At 37.5% G+C, this 27,807-nt stretch overlaps 1 long non-coding RNA gene across 1 annotated transcript; it reads left to right on the forward strand.

Annotated features, from left to right (window-relative positions):
• The first annotated feature begins 14,918 nt into the window (after nucleotides 1-14,918).
• On the forward strand, nucleotides 14,919-27,610 carry LOC140334266 (uncharacterized). The gene is made up of 2 exons (XR_011921501.1): nucleotides 14,919-17,530; nucleotides 20,811-27,610. It is a non-coding gene; the product is annotated as an uncharacterized lncRNA (long non-coding RNA).
• The last annotated feature ends 197 nt before the right edge of the window (nucleotides 27,611-27,807 follow it).

The following is a 27,807-nucleotide window of genomic DNA, read 5'->3' on the forward strand; positions in this document are numbered from 1 at the left end:
TCCCTGGGTTATATTCTTAAGTCTCAGACTCAGGTGCATGCGGCTATGTGAAGTACATTATATAATAATAATAATGGTTTATCCCTGAATCCATCTCTCCTGGAGGTAAGTGTAGCCATGGTAACATTCAGCGTGACGAGGAAGAAATTCTAGTCTGGTGTTACGACTGGGGAAATTATGGCTTTAAAGAGAAACTGCAGGCAGCGATATTGGTATCTAAAATGATATCCTTTGATGCAAAAAAAAAAAAAAAAACATATGTTCATTAAAAAAAGGCATTTTAACTTTATGGTTATAGATGTTTTTTTCGAAATATTAGAGGAAGGCTTACAGGGGTTACACAAGGCTACTGTAGCTACATGAAGGTGTTCCAGTAACACAATTACACTCTGTGGTGTTCCCAGGCTTTGTACCTGGCCAGGTTGTAACCTCAGTCACATGATTCTTCTGCCGCAGCACATCTCACACATCGGCTTCAGACTTGGTAGACACTGTTTCTTCTACCTGCAGAATTGTCCAGGCATACCTACACCTACCTTTCACTGTCCATAGGGCAGTAAGAACAACACAGATGAACAAGGAGGTGGGGGTAAGATGCCCAATAACCTGTTCCCCCCCATATGTTTTCTTATATTTGTCAAACTGTAAAGGACTTTTGGACTGGAGCCTGCCTTGCTTTGATAAGTAGAGAATGCTTTTAGCCTAAACTTGAGGGTCAGAATGACCTGCTCTATGAACAATTTCAACTTCCACAACTAAAAAAATTTATAGGACGCATAAACTGGTGTAGGGTCTGTATGTGTACAGTAAACAGACCAGTTCTGTAAGAACTTTGACTGATCAACGCCACTAAGCAAGCAACGTGAAGGCCAAGGAGCACACTAAACAGATTCAGAGACAACGTTGTGGACAAGTGAAGTTCAGAAGGATGTTTATCAGAGATGTAACAAGGAAACCATGGATAAAACTGAAAGTCCACAGCAAAGAAGGGAAGATCAGTCTAAAGTGCAACTTTGAGCTGTACAAGCCACAAAATTGGGCTTTATAAAAGTGTGGCCAAAAAAAAAAAAAAATCCATTGCATTAAGATTAAAAATTAAAAAACACATTTGCAGTTTGCCAATAAGTGGTGGATTCCCCAAACACATGAAAGAAAGTCATGATCAGATGAGAATGTACCGACTCCATGTGTGGTGCAAACCCAACACTTTCCATCACCCCGAAAACAAGATTGACACATTGAAAACTGGTCACCATTGACAGAAAGATGGATGACACGCAATATAGGGCACTTCTTTATGAAAACCTCTTTCAATATGCCAGATATTTAGGACTGGCACATTTAAGGACAATGACCCTTGAAGATTGTTGCACACCAGTTAAACCTATCTAACAAGAAGTTGGACCAGTTTTGCTTTGGGAATTGGTGAACATCCCAATGGCTTGATTTGCTAATATAGACTTACTTCAATATTTTTTTGTAAAAGTTATGGGGTTCTCCATTGTACACCAAGGGTACTCTATTGGATCAAGATCTGGTGACTATAGAGGCCATTTGATTACAATGAACACATTGTCATGTTCAAGAAACCAATTTAAGATAATTTAGTTATATAATTTGCAGTTTGTGATAGTAGTCATTATGCTGCTGGAAGTAACCATTCGAAGATGGATGCATTTTTTCTATGGCCAGATAGTCCACCCCTGTATAAAACGACTCCTGGCTTATCAGGACATTCAACAGAAATTTGAAGCTACAGGTATCTCATTTTACAACTATTTACAAATTTGGCACTATGCGCAGATGTTAACGAAAGATCTAATATTTCCCTCTCCCACCTCTGTTAAGAGAAGGTGTATGGGTGGAGAGGCCTGATTTCAGGAATTTATCAGGTCCTTCAAACGGAATCTATTCTCCAGAACTGAAATATACTTATATGCAAAAATGGGAAATTCTAGGTAGAACATTTCCAGAGGATATCTGGAAAAATATTTGGCAACAAGTTCAGAAAAGCTCCTTATGTGTATCTATAAAGAAAACATACATTATACTAATGCAGTAATACCTCACCCAGATGGGCTTCAGAAAATATTTACTACCACTAGTAATATTTGTTGAAGGTGTGGCTCTGAAATAGGCACCCTACATCATTTTTTTTTGGTTTTGCCTGCGCATAGTCACTTACTGGCAAATGGTGAATGAATTACTAAAGGAACTGTTTGATGTGCCCATTCACTTAGATATACTAACTCACCTACTTGGGCTTCTGATACATGAGTTACCCAAACCCAACAAATGCCTAATGAATAATGTCCTAACGGCAGCCAGATGTCACATTGCTAAAAATTGGAAGTCTGAATGTTCCGCCACATGTACAGTGCTTCTTAATCGTATTAAGGAAGTACAACTGATGGATCAGCTCACAGCAAGTGTGTACAATAGGCTTGGTAAATTTTACGTAATCTGGGCACCATGGGAAGCCTATCATTCTACTCACTCAGGGTCATTACTCATGTGACGACTCTTGGGTACACCTTCCTCTTAGTGACTGGGGAAAGTACAAGGGGCAATGGATAGAAACTAGTTCACAGATTAGTACACTTAAGCTGCGTACACACTTGCAATTTTTGTCGTTGGAAAGGATCTTTCGCGATCCTTTCCAACGACAAGGGGCTGCAAGATGCATGAACGATGCTGTACATACAGCACCGTTCATGCTCTATGGAGAGGGGAGGGGGGAGAGCGACGGAGCGGCACCCTGCTGCGCGCTCTCCCCTTCCCTTTCATTACGATCGGCTGTCGTCCATCGTCCGTGGATCCGGCAGGTCGGTCGTCCGGACGATGGACGACACCGACTGTACACACGGAAGATTTTCGCCCAATAATTGGCCGATGCCGATTATCGGGCGATAAAAATCTGCCGTGTGTACGTAGCTTTACCCTGGGTTGTTTTTTTTTGTTATATCCTATAGGTTTGGCTAAAGTATTATATAGTAGTTTGTCACTAGAACAACACCTAATATCAGATGATGTCTCAGTCTGATTTCAGATTTGGCAATATTCTGTCCAGCCTGCTATCGCTGATAGATTAGCAGGAAAACTTGCCCTGAAAGGGAAATCTTTCTCTAAACAAAAGATAGAACTTTACACTGTGTACAAATGTTAATCAGTAGCCATAACACAAATCAATAACCAGACATTTAAATCTGCCATTTGGATCCTAAAAATGACCAGTAAATGGTATACATACTATATTAGTAATTTAAATAACAATAATATAATTCTTGTATTTTTATTATAGTTCAGAATACATTATGCATTTCTGATTCTCCTAATAAAGTCCCTTTATAAAGTCCCTTTATAATACCGAATTATCTTGCATCTCTTCTGTTACTTTCCTCTGCCAGAACCTCAGATCTGCTGACGACCCAAATATCTCCCACTCTTTGTTATTTAACTATTTGATATCTGTGGTACACCGGTTCTTCACAATCCGTCAGCCTAAACATTTCATAGATCCTGTAACCTTGTAACTATGGCCATTATAAACACAAGAATCTGTGCTCATTAGGTACAGTTCTCATGGTCAGACATAGTATAGAGCACCCTGGGACTCCTGATTCTTGGGATGCTCGGTTATTCAAAGGTGAAAAACCCTAAAAACTTTAAAAACTAAAATTAGCTATCAGGTAGGGTCTTTTAAGTTTCATGTTTCTTTTTTTTTAATATATTATTATTTGTACACTGAAGGCAGTGCTTTTGCAGAACAGTGTACAGTCTCAGCAATGAAGTCAGGTACTAAGGTAATGTGATTCCAATACACAAGCAGACTAGTTACATCACCAGCAACTTCCCATTGGGCAAGGAAAGAAGATGCCAGACCAGGAAGAAAAGGAAAAAAACATGGTGGTGGCAGGGATCAAGTGTATGTGGGAGTGGAAAAAAAACGTAAAAATCTCACATAGCTGAGAGCACAACTTGAGGTAGGTGTATCATATTAAGCCAGTATGGTATGAATACTGGACTCATGGCAAATGATGGCCAGTCTAATGCAGTTTTATTCAATTTTAAAGGTAAAAAAAGAACCTTAGTGTGAAAGCTGTGCTTAAAAAGACAAAGACTGGTCCAAATTGTCTGTGGGCTTTCTGCTGCCTACATTTTCCCTTTCCATTTCCTTACTCACTTTGTTGTGCACTGTGGGTGGAGGTTTTCTTTTTCTTTTAAGCTTTCTCATACCAATGCTGCTGCTCAAAGACTGATTAGAATAATTTTGTTTACCTGTAGGCAAAATGCTAATCCCTAAAGAAGCTTATCACAACCTATTAAACACAAGAGAACCCTTGAAATAACTTTCAAGTCTTCAATAATTACTATATACAAAACCCTCCGACATTGCTGGCCAGGGGTAAGAACGTCACTCTTACTGATAGCTGAAAAGATCATTGGTGTCACTTAAACTGACCTGAGAGTCACAAAGTGCTCATTGCTCAAGGAACATCTAGAAACCTCTGGAAGAACCCTGGTTGTGAAATATTGTCTTAAAGGCTATGTCCAGCCCCCCAAAAAAATTCATTGGAACAAGAAAGGGTTCAAACCCCTATCAGGTTATTTTTTGCTGTTTGACTCCACTGGTGAGATTTTCCTTCACTTTTTTAAAAGATGTCCTAAAGAAAAAGAAAATGAGAGTGAAACTTTCATTCAAGAGAAATTTGTCCCCGGAACAAGAGTTCCATATGGAGTTTTCCCCTCTCCTATTGCTCTGAAGACACCTCAAAATGTTTGGTTTCCCGAACTTTCTGTCCTAGTGACAATGGTCATTATGACAAATCGGCATTACCAAAGCATGGTCTCAGGCTGTTCAATAAAAATGGCATAGTTGTAAAGCTACATACACACTTGCAATGGAATAGAATCTGGCATGTGTACATCGCTTTTCGACCATCGTCCGAACGACCGTCCTGGTGGATCCACGGACGATGGACGACGAGCGATCGTAATGCAAGTGAAGGAGGAGGGAGCGCAGTGGGGTGCCGCTCTGTGGTTCTCCTCCTCCTCTTTGCATTGAGCAAAATGATGTTGTATGTACGGTGTTCGTTCATGCATCATGCAGTCGTTTGTCATTGGAAAGGATCGTGAAAAATCCTTTCCAACGACAATTATTGCACGTGTGTATGTAGCCAAAGCCTGTAACTTACAAGATTAGTGGTATTACCATGTCTCCGATTATGCTTGCTGCTTTGGAGCTGGTACCTTTCCCTCATGAGGGTGCCCAGCTTTCTAGGCTTTTTCTTTTTTTTTTTACAATAGCTTATCTACAATTACTAAGCCTGCACATTGCACTAATATAAAAATATTCATGATAATAAAATGGTATTGCAAAGTATACAATACCTAAGGATTGTGTATTAAGATCACACTGCATTGCAGGTGTAAAACTCAGCTGTGATGACTGATAATATCAAACTTGTTTAACAAAAGATTTTAAGTTTTGCTTGTGCATTAAAGTAAAAAAAACAATAGTTTTAGAGTCCTTTACCTGCTTGTTCTTTTGTGTGTGCACTACCTATATCACAGGTCAGACAATACTCTTAGATGATTCCCAGTAAATGAGATTAATTTAGTTGGTTGTTGGAATAATGGAAAATCATCTGTGGCCAGTGAACTTAGAGGTACGTGTGCCATATTGTGCAGGTATTCTGTTCACACAAAAGGATTTTTGGTCTTCCCCTTAATGCTTTGCTGGGAAATCAGGATTACTGATAATTGTGCATGCCATGTCTTGTAAATTTGGTAGAATGTGAAAAAGTGGCCATAGTGTGAGCCACCATTACAAGAACTTTAGATGGGAAAATACTTGGCTATTGAAAGCACAATGACACACAATTTTTAATACTTACCCAACATTGCAGAACAGAAACTACTTAGATGTATATGTATGCTGCACATATGGAAGAAGCACCCAGCATCCAGAAGCCTTTATCTCATTCATGCATGTCATTGTGCTGGTTTCACAAACGACAACAGTGGACTAAGCCTGCATCATGCGTGTCTGCTATGTATGCACCAATGAATAAACAACAGAAACAGCAAACAATTAATTATAATAAAATGCATAAAAATCCATTTAATTTGATTTTAAAACAATTACCCACTGGAGCAACATTGCAGTCCATAATTCTGTAACTTTTCCAATACAAATGCATAATAAGTATTATTTAGCCTTTGTTGGAAAATTTTGCAAAGCTGCTATCTGTGAGTGGAGGGGTAAGGTGCACTGCACACAGCTATCTCTGGTGTCATGTTATCTGTGCTTTGCTGCCTCTGTTTAAATAGTTTGTTTAAGGAAGGGCATCCAAAGAACGTTAGGTTACAATCTGATGAACTCCTGGCCACTTTCCCCCCTCAAAGCATTGCGGATGCAGCTTTGACCTTCATACTCGGTGGAGGTCCAATCATAAAACAAATAAAAGACTTTTTATCTGCTAAAATAAGGAATCAGCAGGATTGCATACAGTGGTGTCATGACATTGTCCTAAGTCTTCTAAGGTCAACACATTTTTATGAAATTTATTAAAGGGAACCTGACACCCAGAAAAGACAAAACATATCAATGGGCTTTTAAAGAAGCAGGAAGGAATTTCTAGGTTGTACAGAGTGCTGTAGAACCAAGAAGCTGCTATCTAGTCAGTGCTACCATAGACAAGATCCACTTACTTTTACCTACTTTACGTATACCCAGTAGTGATAAGCTAGCCATAGACCTTGGGAAAGGGTCAGAATTTCGGGCATTGTCTCTATGGTCTGATTTATTAAAGTTCGCCAAGGCTGGAGGAAATACATGCTCAGTGATCCAGGAAACCTGGAATAAATTTTGTCAAAGTCCTTTGCTATTTGCTACCAAAAGTTTTGAATCCGGGACCAAATCCATTCCAGGTTTGCTTGATCACCATCGACACTCATGAAAGTGTATCCTCTCCGGCCTTGAAAAGCTTTAATAAATCAGGGCCTATGTCTTTTAGCACACTTCAACCCTAAACATGGACTTTTGCAGTCATGTGAAGAAGTAAAAGAAGGTACAACAATGCCATAAACAATAGTGGGTGGACTGGGTTTATCAGCTAGGACAGGTTGGCAGTTGCCCATATACACTGAGCTATTTCCTTGTCCAGACAAAAACAGCTTATTCATGGGAGAGGTAACTTAAGTCCACAGCATTGCCCAGTTCTATGGTTTTACATATGTGGACCTAGACACATGTGTGGTCTAAGACAGGGAGATATCTACATGATAATAATAACACATAAGTATTGGGACTAGCCAGACAGTATTTGTTTGCTCATTATCTCTCAGTATCTGTACAATATTTTATCCCTTTTAATGTAAAACAGCGATTTAGTACATATAGAGATCTCTCTGTGCAAAAAAACAAAAATAGCATTCCAACAAATGATATGCCTTCTGTAAGAAAATAACTTTTCCTGTCTGATACACTCACCTGACCCCATAACATTGCAGGCTTCTCTTCCTGGTTCTGATCTTGGCCACCTTGATCGGTTTGACCTGGATAACAAGGTAGGTAAGTTTTTTTGCAGAAGGGACATTGCCTGTCTGTAATAAAGCCTCCTACTGATTGCTTATTTTCCAAGTGGCAATATATATACCTTGTTTGAAATGCCTGATGGAATATAGGAGTGCACTGGTATGTGAGTGTGTTTGATATGTGAGACTTGTTGGAGTCATTAATGTGTTGCTATTTATTGTCCTTCTTCCCCACTGTCTGCAGTAAGCAGCAATGGGTGCAAAGACATGTGGAGGCAAACCAATGATCCTCCACCAAGATGGTGACCTCCACAAAAAGCCCCATTGCAGAGCCAGGCACGGTAGGTCAGCAATGGGAAAAGGTCATGTGCATGGAGACCTCAGGTAATACCAGTGACATGTTTTTTTACCTCTGATTGCTATTTTGTCCAGATTTTACAGTATAGGTCCTTTTTAAGACTCATTAGGACAGAACTAAACATGTCTGTATGTCACAAGATTACGTTTCTAAAATACAAAATTGCATTGGTAAGAATGACGTGCATGGGGTGCATAAGTGACAGAGTTACAAATGAATCACAAAGTTGGAAAATTGTTGAGGCATTTGGTAAGCACATGCTTGTTTCAGGTCAGTGATTCATCATGTGGTGATACAAGGATGGGAATAACAACATTGTAAAGCTACACAAACTAAACTTTCTGTGTGCTGCTCAGTTCCTTAGAGAGAAGAGGACAAGTGGGAGAAGCCCTGTTTTGTCCTCCACCCACCAAGAAGACAAAGCCTGTTACATGGTTTACAAGTATGAGAGGCCAATAGCCAAGACCCAGCATGGGGAGGTCAATCAATCCCCCCACCCTATTCCTGGAAGTGCAGGTTTTTTTTTTAGCTCCCAGTAGTTGATGGAGTGATAGGGTAGAAAAGGGAAAACAAGTTTGTGCTGCTCGTTGGTCCCATTTTATTTTAGGTTTGGGAAGGCTTTATTTTAGGTTTGGGAAGGGATAAAAACAAATTGGTTTTAAAGTAAATATGTGCATAGTCTGGCAGACGCTCATGTTCTAAATCTGCAATATTCAAGCAAAGTTGTGCAACTGAAGTCCTCCACAGTGGTGCCAGGCCTCCCCCTGAACCAAGGGAACTGACTAAAGCCCCATACAGACGTCAATGGATACAGCTGGAAACGATCTTTGGTGATAATTTAAGCTGTGTCCTTTGCCATAGGAAATGTCTGTAGTTGACTCCGATTAGTTGTTTAGTGATCAACCTGGCAGCTTGGTAAATGATTTGGGGGCCTGCAGGCTTTGTAAATAAAACTTCCCCTGATCTACAATGAATGTTCTGGTGATGCCCACACGGTATAGAATGTGAATGTTGGTGGCATTATTTTCAGCATTTATAGCTAATGAAAGCTGGCTGGGCTTTGAGTAAAGGTGCAATGTTTAGCCTGAACAGCACAATATGTTCTTCTTCTCTCTCCTTCACTACCAATGCTGTTGATAGAAATTGTGGCCAAGTCGATGTACCAGTCTGGGAACAGAAAACACGCAGATGGATCATCACATTAAACCGTCCATAAAGTAATTACAAATGCATGCTATGCAACACACATACACCATAGTTCAATATGGGAATACAGACAATTTTTTTTAGTTTTTAGTGGAGGAAACAGACACACAACTAAACGTTTCTTTTATTGTCAACATGAAGGGTCTGATTTAATAAATCTCTCCAAGATTGGAGAAGATAGACTATCATAGGAGGACATGGGTGATCCAGCAAAACTGGAATGAATTTCATAAAAATAATTTAATATTAGTTGGCAAATGTATTCAATCCTGGACCAGATCAATTTATGTTTGTTGGATTATCTCCCATAATAGCACAGGTGAATGCATTTTTTGTTAAATTAGATCTTACAGTTATTTTTTACTAATTTTTGGGTGGTGAATCCAGAAATGACCCCAGTTTTTTGCTATCACATCCAGTTTTTACGATACAGGGTACCCTCCTTTTTTGTCAAAAAACATACAAATTTTACATACAATGAAAAAATAATGAAATAATAACTTTAATGTACTGTTTATTTAAATTTATTTTGTTCATACAAAGGATTTATTGTTACTCTCAGGCATTTTTTTTACAGTAAAAGATTTGAAAAAAAAATCGGGTAAGTGGTTAAGGCAAAAAAATTTATGCTTATAGCTTTTCTTGGAGTGTTCAGTGTTAGGACAATCCCACCAGATGCTACAATAGTCAGCCATCATATGTACATCCCATCTAACCTGATACCGTCCATCCATGACTTTCAAATATTGGTGGAATCATTCACCTTGCTCATCACTGACTGCACTAAGGTTTTCCGGGAAGTTAGAAAGATGGCTATGCAGAAAATGAAACCTTGATGCTCGTATTGCAACCAAGCATTTTGTAGCTCTCCAAAAGTTTCTGGACATTTTCTGTGTAATTATTTGCTCGTGTGTTTTCAAGAAAGTCCTTGACAATGTCTTTGAATGATAACCAAGCATTCTTTTCGACTTCTGACATTGTCCTGATGAAATGTTCATCTTTTATTTTTATTTATTCAAATGACAGGCAAGGAAATGCCAAAATGAGGTACTTGAAACAATGTCATTCAGTTGGCAAAGCTTTAACGAACTGCTTCATCAGACCCAGTTTCATGTGCAGAGGCGGGAATATAATATTCTTTCTATCAACAAGTGGCTCATGTAGAATGTTTGGATCACCTGGTTTTAGGGCAGATCTTGGAGGCCAATTCCTTTCCATCCAATGCCTCTCACAAGGTCTGCTGTCCCACATGCAAAGATTACAGGGATACTTGGTGTATCCGTGTTGCTGACCAAGAAGGAAGCATACCATTTTAATGTCAACACAGATGACCCAATTGTATTGGTGATATTGCAACAACTCAAAAACTCTCTTTATGTCAGCATATTCTTCACAAAGAGAAACTGAATGGCCAATTGGGACTGACCCAAATATATTGCCATTGTGAAGGAGGACACACTTTAACCTCCGCTTTGCGCTATCTATGAATAGTCACCATTCAGTTGAGTTATGGATTGGAACTCCCAATTCTTCCATCAAACCAGGTATGTTATGGCAATACACAAGGTCACTGTCAGTTCCAAAGTACTGCAGAAATGCAATTTCTCTGGTTGGAAAGTACAATGCCTTCGTTTCTTTTTTCAAGTAAGTTTTTCTCAAGGAGTCTTGATGCTAGGAGTTCTGAAGCCTTCTTGGATAGTCCCAAATCACTCAACTCATGCTGATCAAATCCCTTATGAACAGAGTCCTCTTCAATTTCAAACTCTTCATCATTGTTGTCACCTAGTTCATCACCATAATCATGTTCCTCAAGAGAGGGTAGTGTAACAAAAACTGGCACTGGGATTTCATCTGAATGAGCCACTGGGCAATTAGCCGATGGTAGACTAGGATACTCTATGTTACATTTATTTTTCTTGTTATATCCTGAAGTTTTCACTATACAAAAGTAACAGTCACTGAAATGATTTCTTGGCTCTCGGCAAACAATAGGTATACCAAATGGCATCATATCACGTGTTCCCTTTGTCCACATCTGTAAACCCTCGACACACTGTTTGTACACCTTATGAGGGGCCCAAGACTTATCTTGATCACCAAGTTTAACTTTAATATATGCCAAAAAGGCTTGCTGTACAAATGTGCTGATGTTCGCCCTTTGACTGGGAATGGCTGCCACAGATATAACAAAAATGAATCAGGGTTGTTTAGGCACTTACAATGAGAAACAGCAGCGCCAGACAATCTGAAAGAAAGGAAATATGTGTGTAGGTAGAAAAATAAATTTTGCTTATTCAATATGTATAGCAGCGCACAACCTCTGACCACACTGCCTAATGTTTAAATGAATAGCCTATACAAATCCACACTACAGTAATCCCATTAATATAAGCGGTAGAGAAAAACCTGATGTGATAGAAGAAAACACTTTCAGAATCAGCATACCTATTTAAGTCAACATAAAATATGTTCAAAATTGTTCCCCAGTGTAGTCTATCTTCTCCAGTCTTAGGGAGCTTTATTAAATCTGGCCCAAAGTGTATTTGCATGAAAGTGTGATACATGTCAAGGTCGTCGTACTATGTGTGTACTACGTGTGTTCATAAAGAAATCTGTTTCCTTTATGGCATTTGTAGACTTTGTTCTCCACTATGGTTAACATAAATGGCTGCCCCACCACCCAAGAAGAATACAAAGCCTATGCTCCAGGTTGTAATTGACCTACAAGGATGAGAAGTACAAAAGGCCAATAGCCAGGTTGGGATTCACTCACACGCTCACCCATTCCTGGAAGTGCTGGGATTTCCAGGTATGGTTGGAGCGATAGGTTAGGGAAAACAGGTTGGTCCCACTATTTAAGAATACCTAAAACCAAAGGTTTTTTGTTTTTTTTTAGGTTTGGGTATAGATAAACCAAAATTGGTTTTAGATAAGCTATAAAGTAAATATGTGCATAGCCAGGTAGACTTTGAAGTTCTAAATTTGCAATATTCAAGTAAAGTTGAATTGTGCAAGTGCATTCCTCCACAGTGGTGTCAGGACTTCTCTGGAACCAACAGAACAGTCAAGTCTGATTTAAGCCTCATATAGACATCAGATGATTGACTCTGGAAATGACCTTTTGTGATTGTTTCCAGTGACAGGTGAATGAGCATGTGCTGTATACATTTCACTGTTCTGTTCTATGGAGAGGGAAGGGGGAGGATGAGTGAGTGCACCCTACCGTGGTCTCCTCTATAGGAGTGAATAGTGACTAATCTGATCGATTGTTCATATATTCGCAATGCTGATACCAGCACAAACGTCCTTCTTGGGCAACAATCATTTGACATGTGTACAAAGCCTAAGTTTTCCAAGCTAATGAAAAGTCAATTGAGTATTTAGCATGGTAAAAGAACTTGAATAAATAAGTACCAAAATGCCATCCAATTAGCATTTCTATCAATTTTTTTTCTTTCATTATTTATTTAGAGACAACATATTACACAGAGCTTTACAAAGTCCATAGTCATGTTACTAACTGTCCCTCAAACAGGCTCACAACCAAATGACCCTACCTCAGTCATATGTCATTACTACAGTCTAAGGTCAATTTGGGGGAAGCCAATAAACCTAATGGAATGTTTTTTTGCAATACTTTTATATGCTTTGGTTGCTGTAATGTACATCATCTTGTAACATATTTTAAACACGGAGCCTGTAAAACCAAGACTCTCCTGAGTGTTACATAGTCATTGTGATTTCTTTCTGCAACATTACACACCCCAGTGCCTTATCTAATGCAACTTTACCATGAAAAACATAGTCAGGTTTTCAATACTGTATGTGATCATAACCAGTAACAAAAATGAATACTAATAGCCAAGAAAAATGATTGGTGAATGTGACACAAGTAGAATTTATATATAAAATTGAAAAAATGCCTTATGGGTAAATATTGGCAATATTACAATGTGAATCTCTTGCCCACCCGATATGTATTAGTATATTTATTATACACCAAACAACCCTCTTAATATTGTATAGGACCACCTTGTGCCACCAAAACATCTCTAACCCACTAAAGCTGGAAAATCTGATGCTGATGAGTATAGAGGTCTCCCGATCTCATCCATTGATCTGTCCTGGCCTATCAAGGAATGACCAATCAGGAACGACCACTGTGCTGTTCAACAGAGGAGAGCATAGTCGGGTGCTGCTCTCTCATTCTCCCCTCTCCATTGAACGGAACAGAGCTATCTGTCTCTGGAAACAAACACCAGCGATTATTATCCTACCTATATACAAAATCACACTGTCTCTGTTGGCCTGTATTAAATCTGCAAAAATTTTTGTTAAAAATTCACAATTTGCAAATTGTAAATTCCAGGAATTTGCTCCAAAATCATGATAGCACCAAATCCTAACCTTATTCCTAATAGGCACCCATATACTGAAGAACACTGCTATATTTCTGGAGGAGTTAAAGTTATTTGTATTCTTATTATTAATAATATTATTAATAAACAGTATTTATATAGTGCCAACATATTACGCAGCACTGTACATTTAATAGGGGTTGCAAGTGACCGACAGGTACAAATACGGTGACACAGGAGGAGGAGAGGATAGAAGACACAAATAACATTTCAAGATGATTCCTATACCAAAAGCAAATAAATACCCTTTATATTCAGGTCTAAACTTAACCAAAATAATTAAAAGCAATTCACACTGTCTGGATGTCTCTGGTAATAATAACATGTACAATACATAACATAACATTCTGATTGGCTGCTTTGAGTGTCACGCTCTGCGCTTGCTCCTTGCACAATTTTACAATATACACTCACAAATAATCATTGTCTAATGCAGATAAATTTAGAACTTTTCTAAAAAGGGTAATAAATCTAAAAGAAATGTAATTTGATAGCGTTACTTTCAAATTGTACATGCCCTTAGAAAGTCGAACCTACATTATTGAAACAAAATCAGTTCTTCAACCCAGAAAATCAAAGTGTTAGATATTGTGTGTTTGTTTTCTTTATTCATATATAGAGTTGGATAAACTACAAAAGAGATATACCCGTTACATAAATGTCACTATTTGTCCAGTGGTGGGTCACTGCAAGGGAATGCAAGACCAAGTCTGTTAATCAATATTTTAATGTGACTTATCAGAGGGAACGCAGCTTGTTTACTTAAAAGTTCAGCTTTACATAAAGGCAGAGTGGGCATTTCCTGTGCAGCTACATTCACAGGAACGGGACCGATAGCACCAAGTCTATGGCATCACCTGCTCAAATTTAGTTTTTATATAAATAATATTTCTATTTCGTTCTCTTTAAGGTAAGAGATTTATCTCTAGTTAAAGTCTAACAATTGTATACATTTCTTTATTTGTAACTATAGATAGAAATAACTTGTAAATAAATGTAGATATTAAAAAAATAAACTAAATACAATTAAATAAAACAAATTACTGCATCTTAAATAAATAAATATACTTTTATATATATTATATTTTATATATATTATACCTTTTTGTATAAACTATATTACACAGAGATCATTTGTATTATATAATGTATAGTATAATATGTAATACATAATACATATATTTAGACATAAGCAAATGTAAAACACACATCTTTCTATATACAAATTAATTTGTGTTTAGGAATAATATATATAAGATTCAGCTTTGTCATTTATTCATTTATTTTATCTATTCTTTCTAATACAACATCTTGCCTTTCATTTTTGAATCTAACATACATAAATAATATACCTTTAAATGATCCTAATATAACTAAGTTATATTTTTAGCTGGTAGCCTAATGGAAAAATAACTTTATTAGAAAACTATTACAAATTATATATACAATTATTATATATAAAATATTATAAAAATAAGTAATTTTATACTGCAACTAAAGTAATACTTTTCCAGCCTCTGTCATTAAAACATATTTGCTAGTTAGTATGGTGTATAAATATTTTTTTTAGCCTAATTTGTATTTTGGTTGAGGCTAACAAATTGCCAATAAAGACTTTAGGTCTGACGGCCATTGGCTCTAATTTCTTATATTTCTTGGAACGTGATGTTAGGATAACACTTGGGAAATTCAACATTTACCAGCAAATGCCAGCTGTTCACCAATTCAACTTTTTCATCTCAGGTTCATATTAGTCACAGTTAGGCATCTGATTTTTCCAAAGATCTCAGCAGTTTATCTACAATCCCAGCCTCTCAAATGGATTACTGTAATGCTTTGTATGTAGGTCTATCACAAATAACTTTAGACTCACTTATAATTACTATAAAATAGTACATAAAGGTTTCTAACAGCTGCTAGACTGGGGAATTTAGTGTTATATTCGATATCTTTTAAAGCACCGAATGACCTGAGCACAACACATTTGCATAATCCAGTGAAACCTCACATTTCAGCATGTTCCCTTTATTCCCCGGACAGTGGAAACCATATGTTGTACAGATCTTCTGTACAGTCTTCAGTATAAATCAGCCCTATGTGATGAATCTCAAACCTTAACCATAGCTATGACTTAAGATGTAAAATCCAAATGTGAAAAGCAAGAATAAGGCACTTCAGTGAAATTGATTTTCAGCATAATTAAAAATTTCTACGTCTAGAAATGTTGAAAAAGAAGATGTCCAATGAGCTTTTTTAAAAAAAAATAGCTTCAGGAGCCCTTTAAACCGCCCTCCCCTTAAAAACCACCCTAACCATCCTAATGTTGCAATGACTGTTATGCATTTAATCAAAATGGCACAATTTAGCTGAAATCTCTGATTTATTTCAATTTCTGTTATTCCTCATGGCAATTTGGATTTTTACGTGCTGATATATTAAATAAAGTGGTGGTTTGGGCATTGTGCATACTACTGATGTATTTTAATATTTGTAATACACTTATTTATTGAAGCTCATGGGATTCATAACATGCTCAGCATAAAAGCACTATAAAAATACAATTATTTTTTTATATTACACTTTCTACAAAGCTTTAAACTCACTATATTAAATTTAAGAAATCTTATTTTTAAATCTTTAGTGGTAGAATGGATTTTTTTGGTGTTACAATATACATGGCTATCACCGCCACCAATTCTCCATATTGTGAGATGAGTCCATCAAGTTCAGCCACTAGGTAAAATTATTACATATCCTAGATAAAACCCTAGAGCCATAGTTGATCCAGTAAAAGGCAAAAAAATCCATCTAAAACATGGTGGGTGACTAACCCTAGAATGCTAACTACCACGCTTAATATATCTAAAAGAAGCTTAATGAGGGAAAACAATAAGTTTATTAAGAACTGTAGAATAGAATATTATAACATAGGCTTGATTTTCAAGAACTCCAACAATTGGGCGATCCAGCAAAGTTGAATAGATCAGGTCCAGGATTGAAACATTTGCCACCTAACATGAAATGATTTTTAAGAAATCTCTTCCAAGTTTGCTGAAACACCCAGGTTCTCCCATAATAGTCAATTTTCTCCAGTCTTGGAGAAGTTTACCAAATTAAGCCCATCATGGGGCATATGTATATGTAAACCTTTAGCCGAGGAACCATTTAACTCCATAAGCTTAGTTTTTGGATTGTGTACATAGAATGGGTGGAACCATTTGGGTATAGTGTTTCTGTGAGGCGAAAGACACTCTCCCATATTCTAATTCTCTAAAGCCTGTGGTAAGGAAAATGGTTATCCTCTTGATTTCTCTGCCATTTCTGCAATCTACCTACTGTACATTTTTTAAACACTGAGCTTTTGCAGACTTTTGGTGTTTTTGGTTAGGAGGCACACTGTGGCAATTTATGCTCTAATGGTAAATAATCCTGCAGAAAAAAATATTTGAGAACTATGTAGATATCATATTCTTGTAGAATTTTCAGGGGTCTAGGTGCACATAGGTCTTGCTTCTAGGATATTCTTTGATTTATATGGATCTTTGTTCTTCTGCATACATTGATGCTAACTATGGCACTTCCCACGTTCCCTCGATCTGTTGGACTTTCTATTTGTCTGTGTTTTTCCTGGCTTTATCTGTATATTTCCTGTCTATCAATCCTGTCTATGTCCCCGCCCTGCTCCACCTCTAAACTCACCTGTCCCACATTCCAACACTTCATGTGGCTATAAAAGTGCATTGCTCTCTTCCAGTATGAGTATACCCATTGTTGGTTGGGTGAGTGATTTATCTTTGTTTCAGTCAAGCCCTCTTGGGTCCACTAGTTTGGCAACCATCCATCTGATCTCTAGCTTTTGGGTTGATTCTACCTCCATCTGGTTTTCCATTGAAGCCATTTGATTTTTTTTTTTACCTTATTCCTGGGGGTTACTTTTCTCCCGATGTGTTATCACCATCTCTGTCCTGGTGTGTGCTCTTGCATCTAACGTGTTCATCTGGCACCTTTGGTAAGTTTTATCTTTTATTACATTTAATGTTTAAGCTTCCATTTTACTGTTTGGCATTCTTTGTTTGTGCTACATCATTTTTAGATTTCTTGTACATTCTTAGTGGATTTTTTGTGCAGCTCTTCCGCTAATCCCATTTTTACATTCCTTCATTCTATCTCACTATAATTCCAGCGTTGGCCAGTGTATTTTTCAGTTATATTCACTCCATCAGTACAATCTCTGGCAACTTTTGTATGAGCCTTTCATGGCATCACCCAACCTCTGGTACCATCGTCGGTTGAATAACTGGGAGTGACTGTGAATTTTGACCAAAAGGGAACTGCTATTGGTGGATTCTTCTCTTACCTGACCTTACCATATCTGACCTATGGCTGGGTGCCTATTGTATGTAGACTTGTCTATACCTTGTCCTATTTCTTGTATATTCCTGAAATTGTCACCTTGATGTCATTAGACTATACTATCTGACTCCCAGTCCTTGGCTTCCCCTATTTTCAAAATTGCCAGCCATGATCCTATGCATTCTGTTCCTAAACAACACTAGAGTCCAAATCAGTTGATTCCTTCTCCAAAAGGTCCTGACACACTGAAAGGGGTCAGTGCTTTGCTTCTATTTGTGGATACCTTGTATCCAGCTGATCCATGCTTTTACCGATAATTGGTGCTCTTTCACCGTTACTGTAAACATTGTAGTGAGAAAATAACATCGACTTTAGCTAAGTCCTAGTAGGTTTAAATCTATTTTCAAATAATTAAAAAATCTGTTGACTTATCACATTCTGGGACCAGAGGGGAGGTTGGAGATCAATTCTCTTTGCAAACCCAGGCATGATTTAAGCTTTTTTTTGGATTTCAAGAAACCATATGTCTTTTGAAGGCCAGAATAATTGTACATTATATATTTTAATATATATGACACATTTGTTAAAGTGTAACGTTCGAGACAAAGGTCACTCTGAGCACAATTATGTTGATTGCCTACAGAAGTGCTAGGCGCTCTAGCATGTTGGAGCCAACATCTAACTTTTGAAGTAGATTATAAGGTTAAGGTAAGGTAAGACACCAGAAAACAAATAACCTTACCCACTGATTCCTTGTCAATGTGAATACGAATATAAAAATTAGCAGAACATTTTGTAAATTGCCTTTACAGCATTACATTTACATTGCATTTACAAAGGAATGGGATCACAACGTCATATCATTGGATGATTCCTGAAACTGCCTGCCATCAGATCTAAAGGGAAATAGCAAATGCTTCTGTTAAATGACCACTAATGTCTTACTCTTGATAGGCTGTGATCGGAGGTTTTAGTGTCTCTTTTTCTAAGTTCTTTCTTATAAATGTGAATGTTCAGCCAACCCAGGCATATATGAAGTCAATGCAGTGTGACCATAGAAGCATTGCTCCTGTATGTCCACCCCTCCGCTTACTTCTATGGCCAGTCTTAGAAAAGACTATTTGTTTTCTTATAGAATATGTGTGCGGGTGTGTGTAATGGGGTCTCTCTGATTTGCTGCATCTTATAATGAACATTATGGGAAGCTTACAGTGTGCAATAAAATTAAAGTAAGCAATTTCAGTCCAGGAGAGGAGCTGGTAGGGCTAGAATACAGCTTTGGAGCTAAACCCGTGCTACTCACCTATCCCCGTTCCGTTGCAGCTCAACTTTTTTGACCGTTCCCTGGTGCGATCAGGCAGGTAAAGTAGATTATAGCAGAAGGGACATCGGCTGTCCCATTCTGCAATAACCACCTGCCTTATCACGTATTCTTCAAAGTGGGGCTTTAGTTTCACTTTAGATTCTGTTTAGGCCCATTCTAAACTGATCTTTTTCACATGGTGACCATGAAATCCATGCTATTGACACCCATAAACATGTATTTCATTTTCATTTTTTCTGCACAGTTTAAACAACAAATCGTCTGCCCTTATACCCTACATATAAACTTATTTTTATCCAGTCTGTAAAACTCCTGTCTTATATCTGATGCTTACCCCCTAGATAGTAATACTTTTATTTTCCGTCTGTTCCTCAGTGGCTGAGCGGGGAAAGTGGACCTGCCAATCACAGAGCTGCTGTTGACATTTGCGCCTTGTGCCAGTAACAGGCTGTACCTGCTGGGATACCGGGCTTATTGTGTCTTCATCAAAGCTGAAATCCTGTTTCTGCTCCTGACAAGCCGTTCAGCAGCAAAGCATCGCAGGGGGTTTACCATTGTCATATCATTTATTTTTCATGAGATCTTAGCCATATTTTCATGCGTAGTGTCAATTGGAAGGAATTTGCAGCAGTTATTTCTGTAATTTAGCACTTACTTAACTTTAATTCTAAATCAGCTGAAAATATTCTGATCAATGTTAATATTATTATATTATATAATATATCAGCTCCCATGTAGACTCTGGGACTGAAAGTTAGAGGAAATCTCGATGGATAAACTGACAGCAATATGAAGATCGAGCCTCATATATAAAACAAGTAAATAATTTACATAATTATAATAATAATAAAAAAAACAGCTGAAGAAATCTCCAAGCACAGAGAAAATATTCCCAGCATAACTTAATTAAGTAGAGCTGAACTTTTGATTGTGATTAAACACATTCAAGGTTCACCAGAAGGAAATGTTTGTAGTCTCACTGATCTTTTTGTTAAAGCAGCCACAGCCTGAGCAGAAAGTTCGTCTCCTATCAGCATGCTGTAGAGAAGGACCCTTTTTCTGTATTTGGAAGCAGTTGTCCCTCTGCAAAGGTGTGACATGCCTGCTAAGAAAGAGCTATGATGTTGCAACCAACATGAACTTGGGACACAACAAACGTGGGCAACTCCTGCTGAATCAAACCTATAGTTTTACAGTTAGTAAAGCTCATAGTCCTTGCAGATTGAAGATCTCTTTCTCAGCAGGCATATCACACCTTTGGAGGGAGACCACTGCTTCCCCAGAGGGCATGGGTTCTGACAAGGTACAGGTTTTTATCACATGTAGAATGTATTTAGCCTGAATGCATTTGTGTTTTAAGACTATGAGCTGGGTCTTGTAGCATTAATATGGGTGCAATGTGAATACATCATACATCATCTTTACATGTATATTCACTTCTTGGGGTTTATATATATTTATTATTGCCTAGTAGACTAGGTATACAGATATATTGAAATGGATATCGTGATATAATTGCATGCTGGGGACAATAAAATTCTCTATCTGTATCCCAATATAACACATCCAATGTACATGTTGAAAATTCTAATGTATATTGTCTTGTTTTCAGGATGAAGCAGTAGATGAATCTTCTTGATGGATCACTGAATATCTCCGCGTACCTCCAAAGGCCACATCTTGCTACAGCAGCTATGGAGTGTGACAATGGTGTTTGTGTCGAAGCTATCAAACGCCATTATCACACTAATTAGCTACTGTTAGACCAAATTTATGATACCAATACAAATCTTTCTTCCACTCATAAATCAGTCTGTTTTACTATGTAATACTATAACCTTCTGTTCGGAAAATTTGATTAAAAATGATTCACAAAGTTTGGTTATTATATTAAAAGTCATCATGAAAAATTGTTGTACACCTGTAAGAGGGGAATCTGTGTTGGGTGTCTGTAGATTGGTCACCTATCACGAAGCAGAATCAGGATGGCACGCTTGAAGATGGAATTGTGTAGGTGTTCCATTTCTGCATTGCTGCTTGTGAAACCATGTACGGTATATCTCTCTTGGCAAAATTATTAGGATTGAGGATCAGACTGGCAATGAGGTTATGGTGTGGTGCCCCTGAACAGTTTCTTAGGATACCACATTTAACCTCTCACCCTTGGCAGTCCATAGAGAATGAGTCTGAACCAAGCCTAGGTGGGACAAGAGGGGCTGGAGGTAGAACTCATCATTGCCCCTAATAAGGCCAGGCTCCAGGACAGCAACCATGAAACTCCATTCCTCAAAGGTTCAACAGCTGGTGCTTCCTGAAAGGTGGGCCCCAATGATCTGTATGGACATAGTATGTAAGGCTATGCTTAACTGGCAAGAAGGGCATCTCGCATGGAAAGTGGGAAAGCAATAACATTTTGGTAGACCCCACAATGTACCCCATTAGATGCCATCTGCAGCTGCCAAAAATACACTTTAACCATCTCTGACTCCAGGGGTCTAAGCCCACTTGGTCCATGCTCTTTGTGCTGCAACCCCTCCAATGAAAAATTTCTGTCTTAGGAGTGGGGGATTCCCGTCCACTATGTTTAAAATTTGTTTTTAATATAAATTATATGAATGATTTTCACCAAACATTCACTAGTGGTCAGACAGTTTTTTAAATACATACACCAGGAAAATGCACCTGTGGTGAATATTTGATAAATGTCTATTAAATACTTTATGAAAAACAGGCAATTTAGAAAGTGGGTTTATGATACTGCCAATGAAACGGTACAATGGGTATTGCAGTAAAGCAATTTTATTTGTTATCGTATTATTTTTGGCTTTTGCTTCAAAGGTTTATTTAAAAAAATAAGTAAAATAATTTTAAAATCTTATCAACTCATACAAGTTTATTTAAAGCCTATAAACCTCACTATTATTCTAAAATATCTTGTTTGCATGATTCATCTCATACAGTCTAACATTCATCCTGCAAACTGCATAAATATTACTTCTCCTCTACCTGTGAGATTTCTATACATTCCTGTCAATTAAGCTCTCTATTAAACTGAATATTCATTTTATTCTCAAGGCTTTCTAAACCTGGCCTGCATTACTCATCCGACATCTCCCTATACAATCCATAGAGATTCCTCTGGGATGAACCTGTCTTTTCATTTCTTCTTATGACAGATAATACAATCCTCAGAAACTGACATCATTTTATTGTACAGGAAATGGGTTGATTGTTCTGGCAGTGGGTGGTTTGTGTACGTAGGTGTTTAGAAACTTTGTCTTTAGTTAACTTTACCAAAACCTTTTTTTTAATATTTTCTTTTTAGTTATATACTTTTTGGTTTGGTAGAAAATAAAACGCAACAAAACAAGATTAGTCCATAGGGGAATGTAGGCACAAAATGGCCATATCAAATCCATATTCCTTGAAATCTGAAGTTCTAAATCCAAAATCTTCTTATTTAGGGAATAAAGGTATAAACATATAGACACAACTGTAAACCTTGTGCACACAATTGCATGCAATATATAGTTTGCTACATTACTAGGGGAGAACAAGCAGTATTTATGGCATTTAAAACCAGTGACATCTGTATATATGGTATATGTGTATACTAGATATACTAGATATAAAATCTTTCAAAAGCTTGCAGGCAGTGTTTCCTAAATTTTTTTAACATGGGGAAACCCCTTAAAATAACTGTCAGCTCTTCATGGAACCCCTATAATTATTATATTTACACATCACAGTACATTAATGTGGTGGTCAGTAGTAAGAATACATTTTACATTTTGCTGGTTATCGGTGTGAGTCATAAACTGCTCATTTCTACTACTCATCTCTTGAGGAAACATAGGGTTCCCATGAACCCTGGTTGAGAAATACTGCTATAAGGAATCATTTATATAAAACATAAATAATGCTCCTTGTTCAAAACCTTCAAGAATAATTTTTTTTTGGTCCCACAGACCTTTTTCCTAATGTAACTTTTGTTGCAATAAGTTCCAAACAACTAGTGTTGATGCCCCTCAGTGAAAGACCTATTTAGTGAGAGACCCCTACAGAATTAGAATCTCCAAGCAGTCAAATCACCACCCCAAATAGTTTAGACCCCTCCCTTGAGTACAGACCCAGCCCTAAAACATGTTCCATCACAGTCATAGACTGTCCCCAGTGCAGACCCCCTACATTTGCAGACCTCCCTTGGTGCAGGCCCCTCTTCAGTGTCAGATGCCTCTTAGTTCAGTTCCCTCTCATCTTATCTATCTGTAACTCCATTCTTGCATTGAAAATGGCTTCAGCTGGGCAGCAGGATAGGTGAATATTGACAGCTGGCCTGGCATGGAGCCTGTATGCAGAACCATAATGAGGGGTGTTGGTACCAGGTCCTACTAAGACCTTATCCCACACCTAGTCCTGGCTGTGGGTCTGCATACAGGACCCATTGTGCTATTCTACAGTGATGAAGAGCCTTAAGGGCCACCCTGGGGCAAAGGTTGTCATTCTGACCATTGTAATTCCTATTCTAATGTCGGTGCTACTTTGGGTACTTTTAGTCAGGAATATTTGGGAACCCATAAGAAATGTGGGCATTTTTCTTACTGTCCCATTGTGAAGAAGTCTTTGAGAAAGTGAGAATTTTTCAGGGAAGGGAAACTTCTACTACATGGCTGTCACCAGATGAGGTTCCTCTCACCTCCTTCACCAAGACCATTAGAGATGATGAATCTGTTTGGTGTTTTTTTTTCATTTTCAGATAATCATTTAAGGAGGTGATGTCAGTCTCAAACTGGATGAGATGGTATGCACAATCCTCAACATGGCAATGATTTGTTTCTTCAACCCTCTTACCACTCCAGACTTTAGCCCTCTAATAATAATTTTGGTCCCTGATGAGGAGGGATCTCTGTAGCCTACGAAAAGTGTTGGCAGATATATTTACCAATAACATTTACCAATGAAAGATTCATTCTTGGATACAATTACTCTGGTCAACAAACATTTTCTTGCCAAACAGACTAAAGTCTTTTTAGGTTATGTTTGATGCACATATAACTCTAGTTTTTGAAATAATGACCTCAATAATAACCTCAGCGAAAACTAATGAATCATGAAAATTAAGCAAAGTTCAACCAGATATGCCTATGTATACAAAATACATTTTTGAAATACTTAATGTCAATATATTCTATATTCAGTATATTTACAGAACTAATCACAAAGAAGTCATTCGAAAAACTCTGTTTGTATGATTTCCTTTTATGCTGAAGATCAGGACAATCATGTTGAAGACTCCAGCAGTAATCTGCCATCATGTGTCTATCCCATCTGCCCTGATACCTTTCTTCCATCACCTTTATATGTACCAGTTCTTCATAATTTTGTGCTTTATGGTTACCCAAGAAGTTCTTGACAACCATGACATAGCTGTGCCAGGCAGAAGCTTCAGTATCAGTCATGTAACTTGTGAAATTTGAATCATTTATCAGTTTCCGAATCTGGGGTCCATCAGACTCCTGCTTTTAATTTTTCAGTACTCAATCCAGGGAAGAATCTACAAATGTATTTGAAGCAATCACCATCCTTGTTCAGAGCTCTAACAAATTGCTTCATTAATCCCCACTTTATGTGCAGTGGAGGGAGAATTATTTTTTCTTTGTCAACCATTGGCTCTGTAATAATGTTCGCTGCACCTTTTTTCATGTTTTCCTTTGGAGGCCATGTCACTTTTTTCCAGTGATCCTGCTTTGTTCTACTATCCCACAAGCAGATGAAACATGGGTACTTTGTGTATCCACTTTGCTGTCCAAGTAGGAAGTTCACCATTTTTAAATCAACACATATGGACCATTGGTGTTCATGATAGCAAAGCTTTTGTGAGACCATTTTGATATTTTCATAATTTTCTTTAAGTTTTGTTGAGTGACCAATTGGAATTGATGCATAGCAGTTGCCATTATGCAGTAAAACAGATTTCAAACTTCGAGTGGAACTGTCTATGAAAAGCCGCCAGTCTTCTTCTCTGTATTCTGGTACTCCCATATGGGCTAGTAGTGCAGGGATGTTATCTATAGGGCTGACATTCTTCTGTCTAGCAAACAATGTAAGAGGCATTCACTCCATTGACCACCAGGCTAATGTACCATGAATTGGACATATAATATTGGCAGGAGTTCCCTGAAATCTGGACGTTATTTCAAGGGTTTCTTCATGATAAAATAGTTAGGAAAGGCCAACTTATTGGGATATTGTGAACCAAGAATCTCTGTTTTTTAAAAAAAAGTGTGTAAGAGTGTATAACAGACAGTTAAATCAGATCAAGATTGTGTTTTAGACTGTAGAAATTATGAAAGTACACTGAGTATTTTGGTATTGTTTATTTCATATTTTTTTACTTTTTACTAATTTTTTACCTCTTTCCCCACTTTTTTCTCCTATGAAATGTCAAGGCTAACATGGGTTTAGGGGTAACACATTTAAGAGAAGGGAGATCATACCCAAAACAAATATTTCAGATTTTGTGGGAAATAATAGAAAGAAAAAACACATTTTTTTATCTCTCAGTTGGAGACAATATTTTTTGTGTCCAACTTCTATAGCTTGCATACCTATTCCACACTTCCAAATAACATTTTGCATCAATAGAGAATTCACTACCAAAAACAACAAAAACAAATAGAATCAACCTTTAAAGTTGGCTGGAACATTTTCTATGGAAAGGAGATTTCTCTTCTCTCCATATTTCAATATTTTAAGCCACTAGAACACTAGAACGGATCTACAAGTAACAAATTATTTTTGAGTAGACTGGCGCCTTAAGTTTTTTTTAATAACTGAAAATTTTGTTTGCCTGAAAAATTAATAAAGCTGTTCACAAATTGGATGTGTTTACTAGATTGTGTCCAGTTTAAATAAATATCAGAATTAATGGGCAATTCAAAATCTGATTTGCTGTGTAATTTAAATTCATTAAGGAGACAAAGTATTCCGTCATAGAGAATTCCATTATTCTGGATCAGTGAAACTGGAGCAGGGTGGCATTTGAGATTAATTTATTTTCATTAGTCGTGGGATATCTCACAGGTATTTTAGAAGACACAGGGAAAAAAAAAGTTAGCATACACATTACCATACACAGTAAAGCCTATTTTCCAAATGAATGTGAACAATGCATAATGTCAGATGTGGTTCCTTCATTCCACCACTGCAGCTTGAAGAGGTCTTCTTCTTCACTTGTAACAGACAGATTACACAGCTCAACAAAACCAAAAAAATGTTTCACTTGTCAAGGATTTTTCATTATATTTAGTGTATTTCAGGTCTGCTAAATCCAGAAATGACATCAGTTTCATTGACTTGGCTCTAGTTCTTTATTTACACCGATGTTTTGCATTTTTTATATTAAATGTAGCATTATTTTCATGAAACTTTCATTTGCCTTCTTTTTATTCATACATTTTCTTTTTTTTTACAGAAATATGAGTTCTTCAAGAGAAAGTTGTTTAAATGATCCTAATGTATTTTGCTACATTTGTGGTGAATATTCTCAGCAAAAACAGAGAAGAAACATTACAGAATTTGTGAAACAAGCATATCTTGCATGTTTTGGTATTAAACTGGGGGACCAAGATAAGTATTGGGTTCCCCATATGGAATGCAAAACTTGTGTAGAGTGTCTTCGTCAGTGGAAAAATGGAAAACTGAAAAGTTTGAAATTTGGAGTACCAATGGTATGGCGAGAGCCCAAAAATCATCATAATGATTGTTATGTATGTGCTGTAAATGTAAAAGATTTCAATAGTTACAGGAAAAACAAGTGGGAGTACCCTGATATGGAATCCGCAAGACGACCTGTGCCCCATGGTGCTGATGTTCCCATACCAGTGTTCAGTACACTCCCTGATATTCTTGTATCTGACATGGAGGATATACAGGGTTTGGAGTGTAATCCAGGAGTTAGCAGTGGAAGTGAATATGAAGGAAGTGTTTCATCAAACCAGCAGTTCTCCCAAGAAGAGCTCAATGATTTAATACGTGACCTAAGTCTGTCAAAACAAGCATCCGAACTTTTAGCATCCAGGCTAAAAGAAATGAACTGTCTCAGACCGGAAGTTAAAATAACGGTTTATAGGACAAGAGAGGTGACACTCCTACCGTATTTCAGTGAAGATGGAGACTTTGTGTATCATTGCTGTCAGTGGTACATAACTAGAGGGGCTCAATACGTTCATTGCTTAAGCAACCTCTGCAATCATAGATTGTAAGCTCTTCGGGGCAGGGTCCTCTCCTTCTCCTGTGTCACTGTCTGTATTCGTCTGTCATTTGCAACCCCTATTTAATGTACAGCGCTGTGTAATATGTTGGTGCCATATAAAGCCTGTTTAATAATAAAAATAATATTAGTCAAGCTGACCAAGGGAAGAACTGAATGTCTTCATTACAGAAATCCAAACAGAATATTGTCGTAGTGGCTAATGACGCGAGAGGCTCAATGACCAATACTTACTCTACCAACTTTTTTTTATACATGTAGGGCTCTATTTATAAAACAAAAATTCAGACATTCCCTCAAACATTCCCTCGTGGGAATCTTCCAGGTTCACGTGTTT

The sequence above is a fragment of the Pyxicephalus adspersus genome, chromosome 6 (genome assembly GCF_032062135.1).
Source record: "Pyxicephalus adspersus chromosome 6, UCB_Pads_2.0, whole genome shotgun sequence".
NCBI classification, from domain to species: domain Eukaryota; kingdom Metazoa; phylum Chordata; class Amphibia; order Anura; family Pyxicephalidae; genus Pyxicephalus; species Pyxicephalus adspersus.